Source organism: Vombatus ursinus, unplaced genomic scaffold (assembly GCF_900497805.2).
Source record: "Vombatus ursinus unplaced genomic scaffold, bare-nosed wombat genome assembly UNPS02007284.1, whole genome shotgun sequence".
NCBI classification, from domain to species: domain Eukaryota; kingdom Metazoa; phylum Chordata; class Mammalia; order Diprotodontia; family Vombatidae; genus Vombatus; species Vombatus ursinus.
Genome location: NW_020947062.1, coordinates 22,523,321 through 22,542,128, shown reverse-complemented (window position 1 = coordinate 22,542,128; position 18,808 = coordinate 22,523,321). Strand labels below are relative to the sequence as shown.

Genomic DNA, 18,808 nt, shown 5'->3' with positions numbered 1-18,808 from the left:
GGATACATCCACAGTCAGGGAGCAGGATATATGTCTATGGGGGAGAACCAAGAGAGAGTAATGTCATGAAAATCCAGACAGGACAGAATATCCAGTAGGAAGCAATGGGCAACAATAATAAATGCTGCAAAGGGTAAAAGATAGAAAAGGTTGAGAGAAAGATTTGGCGATTAAGAGATAACTGAAAACTTTGAAGAGACCATTTTCAATTGAGTGATGAGCTCTAAAGCCAAACAACAGAAGAGTGAAAAGTTAGTGAGAAGAGAGGAAAGGGAAGCAGTGTAATGTAGAAGTTCAGCTCAGAAAATGAGGAGAGCAATAGGACGATAGCTTGAGGGCATGGTAGAGTCTAATAAGGATTTTTTTTTTTAAGGAGTAGGGAATTTGAACATGTTTTTTGGCGCTAGGAAGGAACCCATAGATGGGGAGAGATTGTGTGAGAGACAGAGAGACAGAGACAGAAAGAGAGAGATAGAAAGAGTAAGAATAAGAATATAATTGTGGGGGCCATCTGCTGAAAAATACAGGAGGGAATGAGATTCAGGATACATGAAGGAGGTTGGCCCTGCTGAGGAGAAAGATCAGTGCCTGGGGTCTGTGATCTTTTAAAAAAAAAGTTAATAATTTTGATAACTGCATTTCAATGGAATTGTTTTCCTTGGTAATCCTATATATTTTATTTTTTGTATTTTAAATACTATTCTGAGAAAAGGTCCATAGGATTCACAATAGGGATCCATGACATAAAAAAGGCTAAGAAGCCCTGATTTATAGAAGAAGAGATGAAGAAACTTTGAATACTTGAAGTTGTTAAATACACACACACACACACACACACACACACACACACTCACACACACATACCTCAACAAAAAAAGAAAAATAGGTTTAATTAAGCTATTCAAAGAAAAGAAGAAGCCCATATCCAAATACTCCAAACCCTGGACCCCCAAACACTCCAAGTCTCAAATGCCCCCAAACATTCCTAACCCCAATTACTCAAGATGCCAAATACCCTAAATCCAAATACCCCAACCCTCAAACACTTTAAAGATTTAGAAGGATTTCCTTTGGCCTCTTTCTTTTGGGTTCTCTAATATAAAAATTCATCTTGAGATAAAAAAACATCAAAAGGCATTAGAGAAACTTCTCTCTTTAAGATCTGCATGCTAATCCAAATCCATTTCCTTATTAAACTTGTCTGTGAAGCCTCACCCTCAGTTGAAGGCTGTCAGGATCAAATTCAACCCTTTTCAACAAGAAATATTCATCTCACAGAGTGGCAGGTATAATTATCAGTCAAATTTTGTTTAATTGCTAGATTATTAGCAGAGACGACATTTCTGTACATGGCTGAGATGCATACAAATTGAGTGAAATATTGTGCTCCTAACTTTTTTCAGAGATTAAAACACCTGTGGAAAAACCTTTTCAATGATGTCAGCAAAGACCTTTATGTTTTCTCCCAAATATGGGATGCCATTCTCCATTTGCTCCCCTCCACACCACCCTCCCTCTCTGCCATTGTGCAGGAACGATTTTTTAAAACATTGGCTTCATGTTATTGTTGTTGCTTTTAACATTTCTGTCACTTTTCAAAGACATCTCTCCCCCAACAGCAGAACCCACTGAATATTTCTTTCTGAATATTTAAAAAAAAATTTCTGAATATTAAAAGCAAATCCTTTTGAAAGTCCATGGCTGACAAGAATTTTACAAACACAAAATCCTTCCAAGAATCATTTCTCCTGGAATAGATTCTTTGACTCGAGATCAAACTGTTTCAGAGGAAGTCTTCCTCCATTTTAGTTAAATATCTATAGCACAGAGAAATGATGGCCTAATGAATAGAAAGCTGACCTCACCAGCAGTGGACAGGTGCCAGCTCCAACAAGCTCTAAGGAGTGATTGCTAAATTTTCATTGTGAGCCTTTACACCCTGGAAGTAGGCAAATCATATAAATCAATGCTTGATTTATTGTTTTGTTGGTTGTCTAGGCTTAAAAAATATTTTAATAATGCAGATTAAATTAAAAAATGAATCTGTAGACACTTTTTTACCATAGAGATAGTTATTCTGTCTTTGAAATGGATATAGATATAGATATATAGATACATAGATATATCTCAGTTGTGTGATCCTGACCAAGTCAGGCATGGTCAAGCATGGTTACCTCATCAGGTAAGTATAGTGGGTTAGGTAAGATTTTACTCACTCAACCACCAATCAGTATGGAGCAGCCCCAGAACCAACTGAAAAAGCAGAACAGATTAACTCAATTGTAGTGACTTCCTTCTTAATTATTTCTATTTATTTAGTTAATTAAGATTAGTTAATTAAATTAAAATTAGTTGATTAAAAATAATAGTTAATTATTTCTTACTTATCCTGTATATAGCTTGCTTTGTATATATTTGTTTACATGTTGTCACCCCCATTAAATTATAAGTTCTTTGAAGGAAAGGACTGTCTTTTGCCTCTTTTTATATCCTTAGCACTTAGCATAGTGCCTACCATGTAGTAGGCACTTAACATATGTTGATTGATTGATAACTCCACCAGAGTGATAGGCTTGGTCTCTAGATGTCTGGACCCACTAACCCTCCCTGAAGTGTTTACATTTTGGGGAACTAATCACATCCTATTCAATATATTAACAGGTTACCACAAACCACAAATAAACTGTAACCCCATATGCATACATTTTGACCATCCATGTAGCCTGTTCTGAGGCTTACAGGGGAATAGAGACATGGGGTGACCATAAACATTATGAGAACACTGGCTAAAGATTTGAGCATAGGAGAATAACATGGTCTGACCTGCACATTCTTCCACCATAATCCCTCAATTTTCTTGTAAGAATGTGTCTTCTGAATAATGATAACATAACCTGGGTATAATTTATGATTCAAGGTTCCAATTGATGTGACTTTTGAACCCTGGGAGTATTTCTATAGAGTTAATTGTCTCTTCTGGATTTTAGTTTAATAACAAGTTTGTCCATTGCCAATTTTAGCAGATATGTGGAATGTCAGGATGTGAAACTAAAAGCCATTTCTTGGCATACTTTCATTATTTTGTTTTGTTTTTCTTGGAGAAAAGCCTCATGTTTTCACCTGAAGCCAAACTTTCCAGCTCAAATATCATCTCTAACACTGAATTTTGTAAAAATGCCATACATTAAGAAACACCTTTGAAAAAAAAAACACCTTCGGAGTAATTCACAAATTGATCATAAATTATGAGATCAACATGGGAAAATGTAGGTTACACATGAGGATGCAGGGGTTTAAACTAGAGGCACCAAAATGGGAGACTCCACTTTCTTGTGAAAATTCAGGGCAAAGTGAAGACATTTGGTTCTTGTTCCTGAATTAAAAACTGACTTGTCAGGTAATTCTTGGCAAGAACAACCTCTCAATGCCCACATTTATCTCAACTGCTATTTAACTAACACTTCTATGGCTGGGGGAAGACGGCAAGTGAATGATCAAGAGCCCTCTAGAATAGATGAACAAAATCACAAGCAAAGAGGGAGACTAGAGTGTGTAGAGAAACACAATAAGCACTGTGGTTGTTCATATGCCCTTTCCCACAGACTGGTTGAATAACCAAGACCAAATCTGAACTAACCATCATGCTAACCCATCCCCTATGGCCACTCTATGCTTATCCAAAAAAGACCTAGAAATAGCTCAGAAAACTTAATTCTGATATACTGTAGGATCTAGTCACAACTAGAAACAACTCAACTAGTTACAACTCAAACATTACTATTTTATTCCTGTACGGGGGATGTGGAGAGAATGTTCTATATTTGGGCCTAGGTCACCAGCCTACTCCTGAAGACAGCCCTTGCAGACTCCATATCTTGGCATGGACTAGGATCCCAATTTTCCCACTTGCCCTAGTATTCAGTAAGTCATTCACCCTTTCACTAATTTTCATCTACTCATTGCAATCACTCTTCACATTGAAGAAACTCCTCAATCGCACTCCAGTACTCTGTCACTCATCAAATTCCTTGTAACATACAACCAGAACATTCTCACACTCCTAGGTCCATCTGTAACCATTTACTTGATCAACACCAGCCCTGAGGTTATATCACAACACTCTTCAGCAGGCCTATAAAATCAGGGCAGCTACATCCCTTAACACCTTAGACCCGGGGGAAAATCCCATCTCTGACACTTTCTAATTGTGTCATCTTGTGCAAGCCGGGTGAATTTTTTTAGGCCTCAGTTTTCTCATCTGCAAGATGGAGAAATGGACTCAGATCCAACACTAAATCGATGATCCTATGATATTATGAATTCTTGGCATTTGCCCTTAAACTCATATTCCAGAGTTATAGGGTAATACAGAGATTAGCACTTTCAAGGACTCATTTAAGAAGCTTTATTATCCTTCACATGACTAGGCTTACTTATGACACAAGAAAGAGCCACACAATCACAACTAGCTATGCATAATTAATTTTTACCTATGATTGGCATCATCCTATCCATTCCCTGCCATTCCATCCTTCCACCACGCCCCTCAGAATCCTTTTCCTACAAACTGGGGTACACAGTGTGGGGTAGCACACACCACCACTCAGCATGTGTACATCACAATCTAAGTTAGTATAATTTATTTTTGTGGTCTACTCCCGGTCCCTCTGGATTCCAACTTCCTGTTTTCTGTTAGAAGCAGTTATACTACTTCTTTATTCTCATTTTTTTTCCTTTTGCATCTCTTCTCTAATGCACTTCAGTCTCTTAAAACCAGTACTGTAGTCAGTCCTTAGAATGTTTCCACATTCTGAGAAGCAAAGAATTGGGGAAGAAAAAGAAAGATGGTTCTCATGGCTATCAAACATTATGTCCTTGGGTTTGAACCAATTTTTGCATAGATCTACCCACCTCACTAGGCAAGTAGGTGGTCTCGTGAATAGAGGGGTGGGCACGAAGTCAGGAGAACTGATCTTCTTGAATTCAAATTTGGCCTCAGACACTTACTAGCTGTGTGACCCTAAGCAAGTTAGTTAACCCTGTTTGCTTCAGTTTCCTCATCTGTAAAATGAGCTGAAGAAAATAGCGGACTACTCCAAAATCTTTGCACAGATAGTTGGACACACCTGAAAAAACAGCTCAACAACGACAACACCTGGCTTACTCTAACCTGGTTTAATCTCTCAGCCTCAGAGTGTTATTTGCTTCTGTACTCTTTCCGTGGCTTGGGGATGACATGCTTATTACATTTTCAAATGGTACACAGAGCATGGAGGAATAGCTAATATACTGAATGGCTGAGTTAGAATCTATTAATATCTTGAAAGACTACAATTGTGGGTTGAATTTAATAAGATATAATTTAATAGGAATAAATATAAATTAAACACTTGGGTTTAAGTGTTTCAACTTTCTAAGCATAGGGTGAGAGGGGCATGACTAACTCATCGTCTGAAAAAAAAACCTGGGGTTCAAGCGGGTTAAAAGCTCCATATGAATCAGCAGTTGTGTATGGTTGCCATAATCTGTAATCTTAGAGTACAATAAAGTACGTAACGTCCAGATAAGAAAGGTGACAAATGCTCCACCCTAATTATCTCCTTTCTGGAGCATTCAATTCTAGACTCTACATTTCAGAAAGGACAATAAAAAACTGGAGGGAGTCCAGAAACAGCTCTAAAGAGGAGGGAAAACAGTAGTTGTCTGAAGAAATGACATATGCAGGATATGAGACCCTCTGGAAATGGGTAACAAAGGGCAAAAACAAAAATATGGCATGGTGCTGTAAGAAAAGTGTCAAGAGTGCTAGAGGTCAGAATTTTCTTCTCAGTGCATAGTTGAATAAGTATAGAGATAAGATCCATGATTTCATTGGCATAAAGAAGTACCTGATGAGGAAACCCTCTCTATCAATGCATGGTCAGCACCACCTCCACAACTTCTAGTCTTCAAAAGTTGTCCATCATATAAACAGTTCTTTTAGCACCTGAAGCTGCAGTTTACCTGGACCAGGTGATATAAATTTACCAAGGACAGTCAGTGCTGTCTCTTATCTCCTGATTTATCTTGGGGCCCCTTTTCATTTGTCCTTTCTTGTCAAAAGATTAGTCTCCTTGGCAAAGAAAAGAGAAGTGAAATAAAAATTGAGCAGCTGTTTCCTCTGTGTTGTCAGTTATTACCATCCCTTCCATCCTGAATAGAGCTCATATCCCTTCTTTGATTTCTTTCCTTCCTTCTTTCCTTCCTTCCTCTCACTCTCCCTCCCTTCCTCCCTTTTTCCCTTCTTCTCTTCCTCCCCTCCTTCCTTCCATCCTTCTTTCCTTCCTTCCTTCCTTCTCCCAAAGCAGCAATTAGATTACCTTTATTCAACAATAGAGAGGCAGTTCAGTGTAGTGGCTGGAGCTGGCCACAAAAAGCATCAAGAGCCATTTTCAAGTCCCACTTCTGACTTATGTTGACCATGTGACCTTGGGCAAGATTTGAACTCATGTCTTCTTGACTCCAAGTCTAACACTCTCAGCTGTCACCAGAGCAAATACAGCCACATTATATTCAGTTCCTACCCTGCCATCAAAGAGTAATGTCCGTTAGGCATTGTTGGAATTAGTCCCCTTCATGTGGCTGTTGCTTTAATTTCTCTTGGATAGTGGGCAAAGCTAGAACCCTTTTCCAAAGGGACAATTTGTGTATTCCTCCCCAACCTCATCTGTACCAGTCTAAGTACAATCCTATGATAACTGAGGAGCTGCATTGTCCTGTCATGGCCATGAGTGTCTCTAATTAGTCAAGGCTAAATTAAGGGAAGCCTTTGTTCACCTTTACAATTGTCCATGTACCTATAACCCTGTTCCTTCCCCACCTATTCTTACCTCTCTTTCTGATAGTATAACTATGTCTTCAGGAAATCAGCCTTCTTCAATCAAGGAGGCTCAGCTCAATTTTCATACTACTAAATAGTGTTAGATGAGTGTGGATTTAGTAGAGGACTATAGCCTCATAAAATTTTCAGTCAGATAGGACTTCAAAGATTGCATAGTCCAACTCCCATTTTACAAATAGGGAAACTGAGAGAGGGGGTAAATGACTCACCAAAGGTAACTTTAGATGGGAATGGCAGAGCTGGGATTAGAAGAATTTCAATACATTGGTCCTTGATTCAGAATCTTGTGTTTTCTCTACTCTGCTAAACGGTCTCACAGAGACCCTGAACTTTTAACTTAGCTTCCACCAATAATCTATACAATAAATCTAATCATGAGTAGCAGTATTGAAGAGAGAACAACCTTCACAAACATTTCCTCAGGAAATCCATTTCTGTAGCTGTCACAGCAGATAATTCCATGACAGCTTCACTCTCCTCTAGAAAGCTTGCCTCCTTCTCATATGTTTACAAACATGTCCAGTTCTCTAATTCTTTTTTATAAAGCCTTCTTTTGACCTTTCTACCTTAGCTAACTCCTGCCTTATTTTGCTCCTCCAATTTATTGCTTAACCTCTGGAGAAACTGTAACCTTTCTCCAGTTTTCTATATATATAGAATGGAGCACCTTTGTACAGCAATTATAATAAATCACATTATTATTATTATATACAGACATTATTATTTATAACATAATTCTGAAACCACATAGGGACAAATATATGCAAGACACCACTTTTGTTGGCATCAGATTTTCAAAAAACTCGTACATCTTAAGGAAACTACAAAGAACTCAGAGCAGGGAAGAAAGCATCTCTTATGAAGCCCATATATAGCAGAGAGCCACTATCCCATAACACACTACTCACTTAGAATTTTATGTAAAATAAAGCTACTAATTTAGCAACTTGGTGATTTTGTCCCTTCTAAAAATGTTTAGCCCTTCTTCAGTTAAAAAAACCCAATATGTTAGACATAATAAAGGCAGAGTAGAAAATAGGGTTTAGCTGTTTGAAGCTGCTATACTGCCAAGTGTCAAATAATTATCAAAAGAAGAGCTAAATAAATCACCAACAAAAGCTCAGTAATGTGGGGACTATTTAGTGTACCAGAAAACAGCCCCACACAATTGAGTCAACCCAAGAGCATTACTGTATTGTTCAGTGTTCAAATAATCATTGATATAACCAATGAACTGATTTAGAACTTGCTTACATACATTAATTTGAGGTCAGAAATAACTTTGTTAATAACATTAACATTGTTAATAACAATAATATTCATTAAGCACATAGTATATGCCAGGTACTGTGCTAAGTGCCAGGGATACAAAAATGAAAAAAAACAAAAGACCTCTCAAGGAGCTTACAATCCAATGGGGGGTTGGGGAGAAAAATACAGACAGAAACTAAAAAGCTTCCTGAGTGAGGTGATGATGGAGAAGTCCCAAAGTAGTGCAGCCAGGTAGGAAATAAGGAGATGTCTGTCCTGAGCCCCCTCCTTGATTGGTGGTGTTGGAGTTCATGGCTCTGCCCGCCAATCAGAGAAGCAAAGGGTAGTGATGAGGTGTGAGTACCAACACTGATGCTATCTTGCAAGATAATGAAGTTATCCCAGTAATGAGTTTCCTCATCAAAATGTGCCAAAGAAAGTATGATGTTTATATCTTTGTCCATCAAGAGTATAGATTTCAGGGGCAGCTAGGTGGTGCAGTGGATAGAGCACTGGCCCTGAAGTCAGGAGGACCTGAGTTCAAATCCAGCCTCAGACCAAACACTTGACACTTACTAGCTGTGTGACCCTGGGCAAGTCACTTAACCCCAATTGCCTAAAAAAAACAAACAAAAAAAAAGAGTATACATTTCAGCAACAACATATCCATATCATGAGTAGGTTTAAAGAAATAATATTTCATTAGAGATATAGGGAAAGTTCACCTTTGAATGCCAAATTATAGTTTCTGAGACTTTCCTGGGCTTTTTAGTTACTGCAAATTGAAAGTAAAATTCCTGTGTCTTTTTTTTCTCTAGAAAGTACAATGCCCTGAAAAATGTGAAAAATTTTAACTTTTGTGCCTTCTGTCCTTAGTTGAGGGAGGTAGTTTTCTTTATACATGATATCTCGTGTTTTTGCTCTGAAGATCAAGAAAAAAAAATTTTTTTTAATGTGGTACTTGTTAGCCTAGGGTATGGTGGAAATGTCAGAGAAGCATCAACTTATTATCCTCATATTACAGATGAAGAAACCCAGAGAGGGAAAGTAATTTGCTTCAGGTCACACAGTGAACAAGTGCTTGATGACAGAATTGTCCTTGAATTGAGGGCTCTTGCCCACTACTACAGTCATCATTTCTCCCCTTTATAAACCCACTCCAGCCCAATTACAGATTTACCACATATTACTCCCCTTCCTTCACTGCCTGTGCCACCTAAACTGGACTATCTGGTATCCCCACATATAATTTTCCATCTCCTATCTCCATCCCCTATGTGCTTAAAATGCGCTTTCTCCACCTCTTAGAATCTCTAAACTTCTTCAAAGATCAATTCAAACTATGCCTCATATGTGGATCCTTTCTTGGTACCCCCCTCCCTAGCTCCTAGTTACTAATGTCTTACCCCCCTAAAATTATCTTGATTTATTGTATATGTGTTTACATCGACTTAGGGTTATAAGATCATAGAGTTGCAACCGGAACATGCCTAAGAGATCATCAACATATATGTACAGATTGTTTCTCCTATTAGAATGTAAGTTTCTTGAGGTCAAGAACTGTTTCATTTTTGTCTTTATATCACTAATACACAATAGTGCCTGGCATATTATAAGTATTTAATATATGCTTGCTGATTGGTTGATTAATCAGGCTAGGGTTAACTATATTCAAGGCTATGTACTTTCTAAGGTATTCAGCCTGTGTTTAGAAAGGACAATTTCCAGCTAAAATGGGGAAAAGAAAGTTTTGATGCTTAATAGTATATACTTCAGTTATCTAGAAAACTGGCTCATCTAGAATGATGTGAGATAAATGACACTCATTTTAAGAGATGAGTATAGTACTCATAATTAATACATTCTGCTAAATTTTAAACTAATTTCCCCCCCAGAAAAGAACTTCTACTGACTTCTCAAAGGAAAAAGGCAAGGGGTGATGTGAGGTTTCTTACCTAATATGTATTTAGTTGCTTTGACAAGCAAATAAGTAGCTTCTTCTAATATCAGTCTTTTTTCCTGGTTCCCTGAGGCACTTCTCTTTACAAGGCCATGACACAGGAACCAAAGATAGCACAGAACTTCAGTCTCAGAATTCAGAGAGCATCAAAGCAACCCAGTAATCTCTTCTCATTTAATGGATTAGAGAAAGGATACAAATTGCCTAGTGCTTTTCTGGCAACGAAGCTTGGCAGTTCTTTGGATAAACAACATTTCCTTTCTAATTAGCTTCAGTGAACAAGGGCCACATCCAAATCTCTATGGATGAAGTGTTTCCCAGAGTTTCAGTCTGGGACTTAAGATACTAGAATACAGTTTCCCATGCTTCCTCAGAATCACAGTCTCCAAGTTGGTAGGATCCTACCTCAGAGACCATTTAGTCCAACCCATACCTGAAGTATGAATTTCTCTCCACAATATCGATGGTAAGTAATTATCCAACTTCTTCTTGAATGGCTCCAGAGATGGCAAACTGAGTTCTCCCATTCCATTGCAGGACTGTTCTGAACAGAAATCAATCCTCCTTTATATTGAGCTGAAATCCCTCTTCTGGTAGATTATCTCTCATTTGGTATACTTCAGCACAACAATCAATGAGAAAATATGAATTCAGTAGCTATAGTATGCCAGTTGCTTGGAGGAGGAGAGAAGGGATAGAGGAAGGGGAAGAAGAGAATTTGTGTCCGTATAATCTAGAATGGAGAAAGTTTAAAGGAATAATTGCTATTTTCAAGTATTTAAAGGGCTGTTCTGTGAAAGAGATTAGATTTGTTCTGCCTTGCCTTGGAGTTCAGAACCAAGGGTAATAGGTGGAAACTGCAAAAAGGGATAACTTGGATTTTTTTTTCAGGAAATACACCCAGATTAAAACAGCCCAAGAGTGAAATGGGCTGCTCCATGAAGTAGCAAACTTTCTGTTCCTGGAGTTCTTCAAATGACTCTATGACCACTTGATAAGAACTTTGGAAAGAGAATTCCTCCTTAGGTAAGGGTTGGCCTATATGGCTTTCCTTATGACTCTGAATTTATAGAATCCTATAAGCCAAATCACATGAGAAACAAAGGGAGAAAACAATAGTGATTTGGGAAGGCAATGTTTTTCAGTGGAGAGAACATTAACTCAGGAATCAAAATCCTGAGTTCAAATCCCAGCTCTAACACTTTCTGCCTGTGTGACCTTGAGCAATTCACTTTACCAAGCTGGACCTCAGTGTTCTCTACTGTAAAATTGGATATTACAAGTGTATTGGACACTGTCTCCTAATTCTGTGCCTTTTCACTAACTGTCCCCCAACACCTGGAATGCACTTCCTCACCAGAGGTAAGGACCTCTGCTTCCTGGCTTCCGTCAAGATTCAGCTCAAATCCTACCTTCTGAAGGAAGCTCTTCTTGATCCTGAGATGGAATCTCAGGCTATGGAGAAGCTGAAATTGCTTTATCTCTTATACATAATTCCTATTTTGGAAAGATGTGAGAGATCATGAGGATTAGAAAAAATGTCTAATCCTTCTTCTTGGCGGATAACATACCTCCTTTACATTGCTCTCAATTTAAACACAAAGTCAGCACATCAAAACCAATGTATTTTTAACAGAATTCTAAAATATAAAAATTGGAAGGGAAGTAATAGACGATAAGGAAGTAGCATTACACAGTACAAAGACAACTGGTTCAGGAGGTACAGAGTTCAGGTTCAAATCCTGACTAGTGAATACTACTTGCTTTTTAAAGATATAATTTTATTAATTTTGGTATTTTAGCAATATTTAATAATTATAAAATTATAAACATAATTTTATAGTATGAATATAATTTGTAAAAATTATATAATTTAATACTATAATATTTTATTAATTTTTATTTGTCATTAAATATTTCTCAATAACATGCAAAAATTGTTAATATTCATTCTTTAAATAATTCTCTCCCTCCTGCCTGCCCCTCCCTCACCCTTTGGAAAGGCAAGTAATATTATATTACTTATACACATGAAGATATGCAAATCATATTTCCATACTAGCCATGTTACAAAAGAAAACATGCACCAAAAAGTATGCTACAGTCTGTGCTCAGAGTTCAACTCAGAGTTCTCTTTCTGTAGGTGAAAAGCATTTTTCATCATGGATCCTTGGGAATTGTTTTGGATCATTGTCTTGACCACAGTAGCTAAGATTTTTACAGTTGATCATCCTTACAATACTGCTATTACTGGGTACAATGTTGATGCATGCTACTTGTGTGAGCTTGGGTAAGCCACTTAACTTTCTGGGCCTCAGTTTCCTTGTAAGTAAAATGATAAAATTAGACTAAATTGCTTCTGAGGTCTCTTCTGGCTTATCTATGATCCTATGCTCTGGTCCAATGAGGGAAATGAGGACCAGAGGGTATAAAAGATCTGCCCACACAGCTGCTAAGTAGCAGTCTCCTATCCAAATTTCTGAACTCCAGATGCAGCATTCTATGTACTACACAACAGCTTCACATACTTTTCAGCGGGGAAGCAGAAATCTCAGGTCCATTTATGTTGAACATAAGAAGGAAATCATGCATGGATAATTCATGTTAGATATGATGCCCCTGTTCTAGACCTTCTTCTCTGGATTTCACAGTGACTTAGAATAATCCACAAGCATAAAACTGTGCCTGACAGGGTGAAACCCTGATGCATTAAGAAATGTCCTTCTGTCAACAAACTAGCCTGTGTAGCCTCTTCCACCCCCCATCCTGAATCCCTGTCAACTCCCTCAGCCACAAAAGCTGAAGTAAGTGTAGTTTTAGTAAAAGCCAAGGGAAGCAAACCACCTCAGTGGTCAGTCATCAGAAGTTTCAGAAATACAGAAACAACCCACCAATTTGACATTGTCAGATCGGCAAAATATTTCTTCTAGAGAGCCTGCATAATTCCTGAGACCCACTGAGCCATAACACGAGACTGAACAATCAAGAATACAGGCACTCAGGACCCAGAGGAAGATGCTTGAGGAGGAGCCAAAGCTAAACCTGTGAGGGAAGAGTGACATACAGAAGAGCTTCAGCGAGAGTGTATACGACATAGACTAAACAGGGCAAAGACTAGGGAGGTGGCAGTGGAGATGAGGGCGATCCACTAAAGAGAAGAGGAGAAAGAAAAGAGCAAATACTTTGGCAATTGTTTGTCATAACAACAACAGCAACAATAATAATAGTTAACATTTATATAACACTTTAAAGGTCACAAAGTGCTTTACAAATATTATATCATTTGCTATTCACAACAGCCTTGGGAGGTAGGTACTATTATTATCCCCATTTTACAACTGAGGAAACTTAGGCAGGCAGAGGTTAAGTGACTTGTCCAGGGTCACACAGATAGATTATATCTGAGGATACATTTGAATTCTTGTCTTGAAAATTCCAGGTCCAGCAGTCTAACCATTACATTACCCAGTAGAAATATATGTTGTCTTCTTGAGGTATATACGAAAAACATAACAAAGAACTTCCCAAGATTTATCAAAAGACGTGACAATTACCCACTTCTGTTGATTCATGAGAACACAAATGACACTTTGAGGAACCCAACAAATATTGACAATGACTATGAAGTCTTGGGCAAAACAAAAATGAAAACCATAGAACATGAGTTTGTGTTTTCCTTATCGTTGCCCATTGGAAGCAGGGGGGGGGCAGATGAGACAAATTAATCTGTAAAGTAAACAGGTGGCTAAGAAGATAATGTCTTAGAATGAGATTTAGACTTCTGGATCAAAGTCTACTATGTTGGGTTGGTGGATTCCTAGCTATAGATGGAATACATCTACTAAATGTTGGCAAGAATGTATTTGACAAAGAATTGGAAACTGAAGGAAACTGAAATCCATCAATTGGGGAAATGACTGGACAAGTTACAATTTATTAGTGTGAAGTGTAAGAAATGATAAAGGAGTGGTGTCTGCGAAACTAATGCAAAATGGAGTGAGCAGAACCAGAAGAATCATTTACAAAATAACAATGATATTGTAAAGATAAACACCTTTGAAAAACTTAGTAACTGATGAACACAACAACCAACCAAAATGTCAGAGATCTCATGATTTAAACATGCTATCCACCTGTAGATAGAGAGGTGATAGACTTGCAGTACAGAATAAGACATTTTTGTAAACATGGCTAATTTTTTTTTCTTCACTATATATGTATAAAGTTTTGTTTTTCTTGCTTTATCAATAAGTGGAGGGGGAGCTGGAAGGGAGAAAATTCAGAGCTGAAAATTAAATTTTAAATATTTTCCAAGGGTCTTACAAATATAATCAAAAGGACTTTAAATTAAAAGAGATTTAGAGGGGAAATTCTACTTATGTAGATTCCTCCAAATTAGAGATTAGCCACAAAGAAAGAACTGAGACATCCACAAATTCACAAGAGAAAAAAATTCAAGGAAGTAGACTTTAGAAAAAACCAGGACCTCAAGTCTCTATACCCACAAACCCAAAGTTTAGTGAACAAATGAAAGGAACTAGAGGTCATAAGCAAGTCAGCAAATCTTACTTCATAGGTAAGTCTTGATGGGGTCAAACCCATGACCAGATAATGACTCTGGAAGTATATGCCTTATTCAGAAGAAATAGGATCGGGGGGTCGGGAAGCATTGCATAAGGAATACTTAATTGAGGAATCCAGGAACTAGACGAGGGGAGCATGAAGGACAATATTTAGATGGAGGTCAAAGGAGGGAGAAACAGAAGTCATTTTGTATTTGGAATATTCTACAGACCAAATGGAGAGAAATAGGAAATAGACTACGAATCTGAGAAATAGATCACAAGCATGGCATGCTATGCCAAATACAGAGGCATGATACGATAGTAATGGGAAAGTTGAATTACCCAGTCATCTCCTAGAGTTCTCCCTCTACCAAAAGCAGGTCCTAACAATTCTTGAGTTACTTTATTAATCACTTTATTCTTCAAAAGGTGAAGGAAACAGCATGGGCAAATGTAGTTCTGGATCTAATTCTCACTAACAGTTAGAAACTGGTTACTGGAATGGAAATGATGGGAATCTTGTGGGAAAATGACCATAAGTCTGACATATACCCTAGATTTTAGGAAAGCAGATTTCAAAGGGTTCGGAGGAATAATAAGTAGGATATCTTGAACTAAAATGCTTCAGGGGAAGTCAAAGATGGAAGATATTCAGGCATGAAATTCTGAAAACATAAAGGAAGACAATTCCAGTATAGAGGGGAAAATGTATTCATCTGAAAGGATTGCTGTGGATACAAAAGGAACTCATCACCCAACTTAGATTTTAGAGGAAATATACAGAACATGGAATCAAGAACAAGTAATAGAGGATAAATGTAATTATGGTGTAGTCCTTTAAAAATAGCGTCAGGGAAGCTAAATCCCAGAATGATCTGAAGCTGGTAAGGGAAGCTAAGGACAACAAAAGATTTTGTAGGTTGCTTTCCTTTGTTTTGTTTTGTTTTGTTTCGATTTTTAACCATGTTGGGAGAAAAAGAAGGATCAAAGAAGGGAAAGGACTTTTGGTTTGGGAAGAAATGATACAACAATAACTGAGAACAGAGAGAAAGTAGACCTGTTCAATTCATTCCCTTTCTCTTCCTTCTTCAAGGAATTACATTGTCACTGAAAATGACAAGGGGGAAAAATGATTAACATGGAGTCAATACCTCAGATGAATACAGAGCCAGTAAAAAGAAAAACAAAAAGAGCTAGCTAGCCTTATTAAATTGAAGGTCTGCCCAAACCAGATTAAAATATAATTAAGAAAGTTTAACAATATACAATAAAAATACAATCAAACTTAGATAAAATTGATGTGTGGTTTTTGAAGTCAATATGAGGCCCTAAGGGATTCTTATGTATAGTTTAGTGGCCACATGTCTATTTGAGTTTGATACCACTGCTGTAGAGGATCAGTAAATATTTAATGAAAACTTGCTATCAGTGACTAGTATGATACCCAATACCTAGCACAGTGTCCTATGCAAAACAAGTTCTCAATAAATATTTGTTTATTTGCAATTAAGCCAATTGTGGTCATGCCTCTACCACAGAAAGTATCCAAAGGATTTAGGGATTCTACATAAACTGAATTGTTTGCATTCTGAGGAGGAAATGTGTAATTGCCTTCTCTCTCTATCCTCTTCTCTTTTTGGCAGACTGCATTGGTTGTCAGCATCAAAATGAGTCACAGCCTTGTCCCAGCAGTCGGAGAATTGCTAACAACCAAGTAATTGGGATAGTTGTTAAAGAGGTGTAAACAGTGAAGGAGCGCTCTGGTCAAGTCTTCAGAGCTTCTGCCAAAAGGAATGCTGAACCAGCATATCAGGACAGTCCCTTGCTATCTGCTCCTGTTTTAACAGCAAATAACATTTTTAAATGTCATATTTATGTGGGGGCTGGGGGAGGAGAGATCATAGGGTCATAGCTTTGGAGCTGCAAAGAAGCTCAGAAGTCATTTAGTCCAATACCTTCACTTTATAGATCAGGAAACTGAGGTCTAGGAAAGTTAAGTGACTAGCTGAAGGTCATACCAATAATGAGCATCAAAGGTGGGATTTGTATCCAAGTCTTTTGATGCCAGGTTATATGAATAAATATGATAATTCAATTCAATTACAATTTTAAATGTATTAAGTGCCTACCTTGAACAATTCACAAATTAGCCCAATAGAAAGATTTCAAATTAATCCGAGGATTTTATGTTTTTATATTTTATTTATTTTATTCTGAAATTAAGAAATAAAACAAGCATTTCTATAACATAGTAGAATAGGGAAAAATATGATTGCACATGAAACTACAAACCTATTATGCACAATTTGATATTTCCTTGAAATATACAAAGTTATCATGCAACTTTTTTTCTTCCCTCCTCCTCTCTCACCCAGAGATGGCTACCATTACACATGACAATACCACTACTAGCTCTTGCCTTGGGGCTGCCACTGTTGAATGCAAATGTTTAACTTGGAAAGGATGTCTATGATCACTCCAGCACTTTGCATGGCATATCACCTTCGTCATTTTCACATCCTGTCTGTCTCTTCTCCTTACAATGCCAATGTTTGCTGCAAGGGTACATCCATGAATTTTTATGGCATTTAGGTACATGGAAGACAGTGTTGGTGATGAGAAGGTCATGAGATGCACAAGTCTTCAGTTATAAGTGACCATTGCTCTTGCTGTTTCTGACTCCCTTCCTCCCAAAGACTCCCTATCATGGCTGGTAGTCTGTGCCTACTCTGGCATTAAAGTCACCCAAAATTATAAGCTTGTCCTCTTTCAGTACATCTATGATGAGAGTCTCGAGGTCTTCATAAAATTTTTCTTTGACCTCATCTAGGTTTGTCAAAGTAAAAGCATACATATTGATGATGGTGCTTTCCTGTAAGTGGAAATCATATTGTCATGAATCTGCCATTTAGTAGGCACACAAGCTTGTTGACTGGATTAGTTTTGATTTCAATACCCACACCAGCTTCATGGTCTCCCCTTTACTGTGGTCATTCCAGAAAAATGTATCCATCTCCAACCTTGGTATGCTGGCCTTAATTTGCCAGTCTTGTTTTGGATGAACCTGCTGAGTTCTCTCTCAACAAGAGCTGTTTGTCTTTCAGGTCTACTGAATTTCATGCTGTCCATAAGTATGTGCACATTTCATGTACTGTTAATGAATGTAATCATCTCAGCAAAAGGTTTTGTATATTTTTGTGTGTGTGTTTTGCCCACAGGATGGGATCCTCGCCTGCTGCAGTAAGCAGGACAGGTTTGGGTGAAGCAGACAATTTTAGGGCACCTTTTCTAGTACCTTCCTCACACCAGGAGGTGAGCAGTGGGTTCTTTAAAAAAAGCTGCTCAGACACCTAGAGGGCTGCCGAATCCCATTGCTGCTTCCAGTGAGATGACCCTATGACCTGGGCCATCGGTGTGCAGAGTTGTGACTACAGCTCCCAGTGTATCCACATCTGCTACTTCACCACTTACCTGTTGCCACAGGACTTTGAGATAGGTAAAAATGGTAAAATGGTAGGGTGATATTTTTTGATTTGAGCATAAATTAGATTTAAGTGAGACAAAGTTGCATGAAATCATTGGCTTCACTGTCTCTTCCAGAGTCATCAAAGGCCAGTGGCAAGACAAAGTCAAGATGACTGGTGACGACTGAGGATGCAGCAGATGGCCTTGGAGTCTTTAATGTCTAAGCTCTAGGTGCTCCACAGTGCCTGCTTCAGTCACCATCATGGCTGTTGAAACAAATTGTTCTCATTTGCTCATTCTAGTGGAGGAAATCTTTACATGTTTGGGGTAGATAACTCCCCTAAGTCACCAAATAGTGTAAGACTCCTCAGTTACTGTCAACTTGATTTAACCTATCTGCTGAAACGATTTACCTGGCTGTGGCCACTGAAAGTGCTATAGCGTCTTGGTGCCATAGGTAAGAGCTGGGTGGATCGAGTGGACACCAAATGTAGAAAACAACCCTCAACAGGGTTCAGCAGCCCTTACACCAGAGCTACTAGTCTTCCCTGAACACACCTACACCGCTTGGCATGTAATAGGTGTCTACCAAATGTTTGTTGGGTTGGATAAAATCTCTAATAATCTAGTATGAATGTCCGAAACTGATCTTCTTTAAATCTTTTTTTGAGTGTACTAATATTTTTG

At 38.0% G+C, this 18,808-nt stretch overlaps 1 long non-coding RNA gene across 1 annotated transcript; it reads left to right on the top strand.

The window, feature by feature from the left end:
* Nucleotides 1–10,472: 10,472 nt before the first annotated feature.
* LOC114033489 lies at nt 10,473–16,386 on the top strand. The gene is made up of 3 exons (XR_003567987.1): nt 10,473–10,557; nt 10,983–11,117; nt 16,300–16,386. It is a non-coding gene; the product is annotated as an uncharacterized LOC114033489 (long non-coding RNA).
* The last annotated feature ends 2,422 nt before the right edge of the window (nt 16,387–18,808 follow it).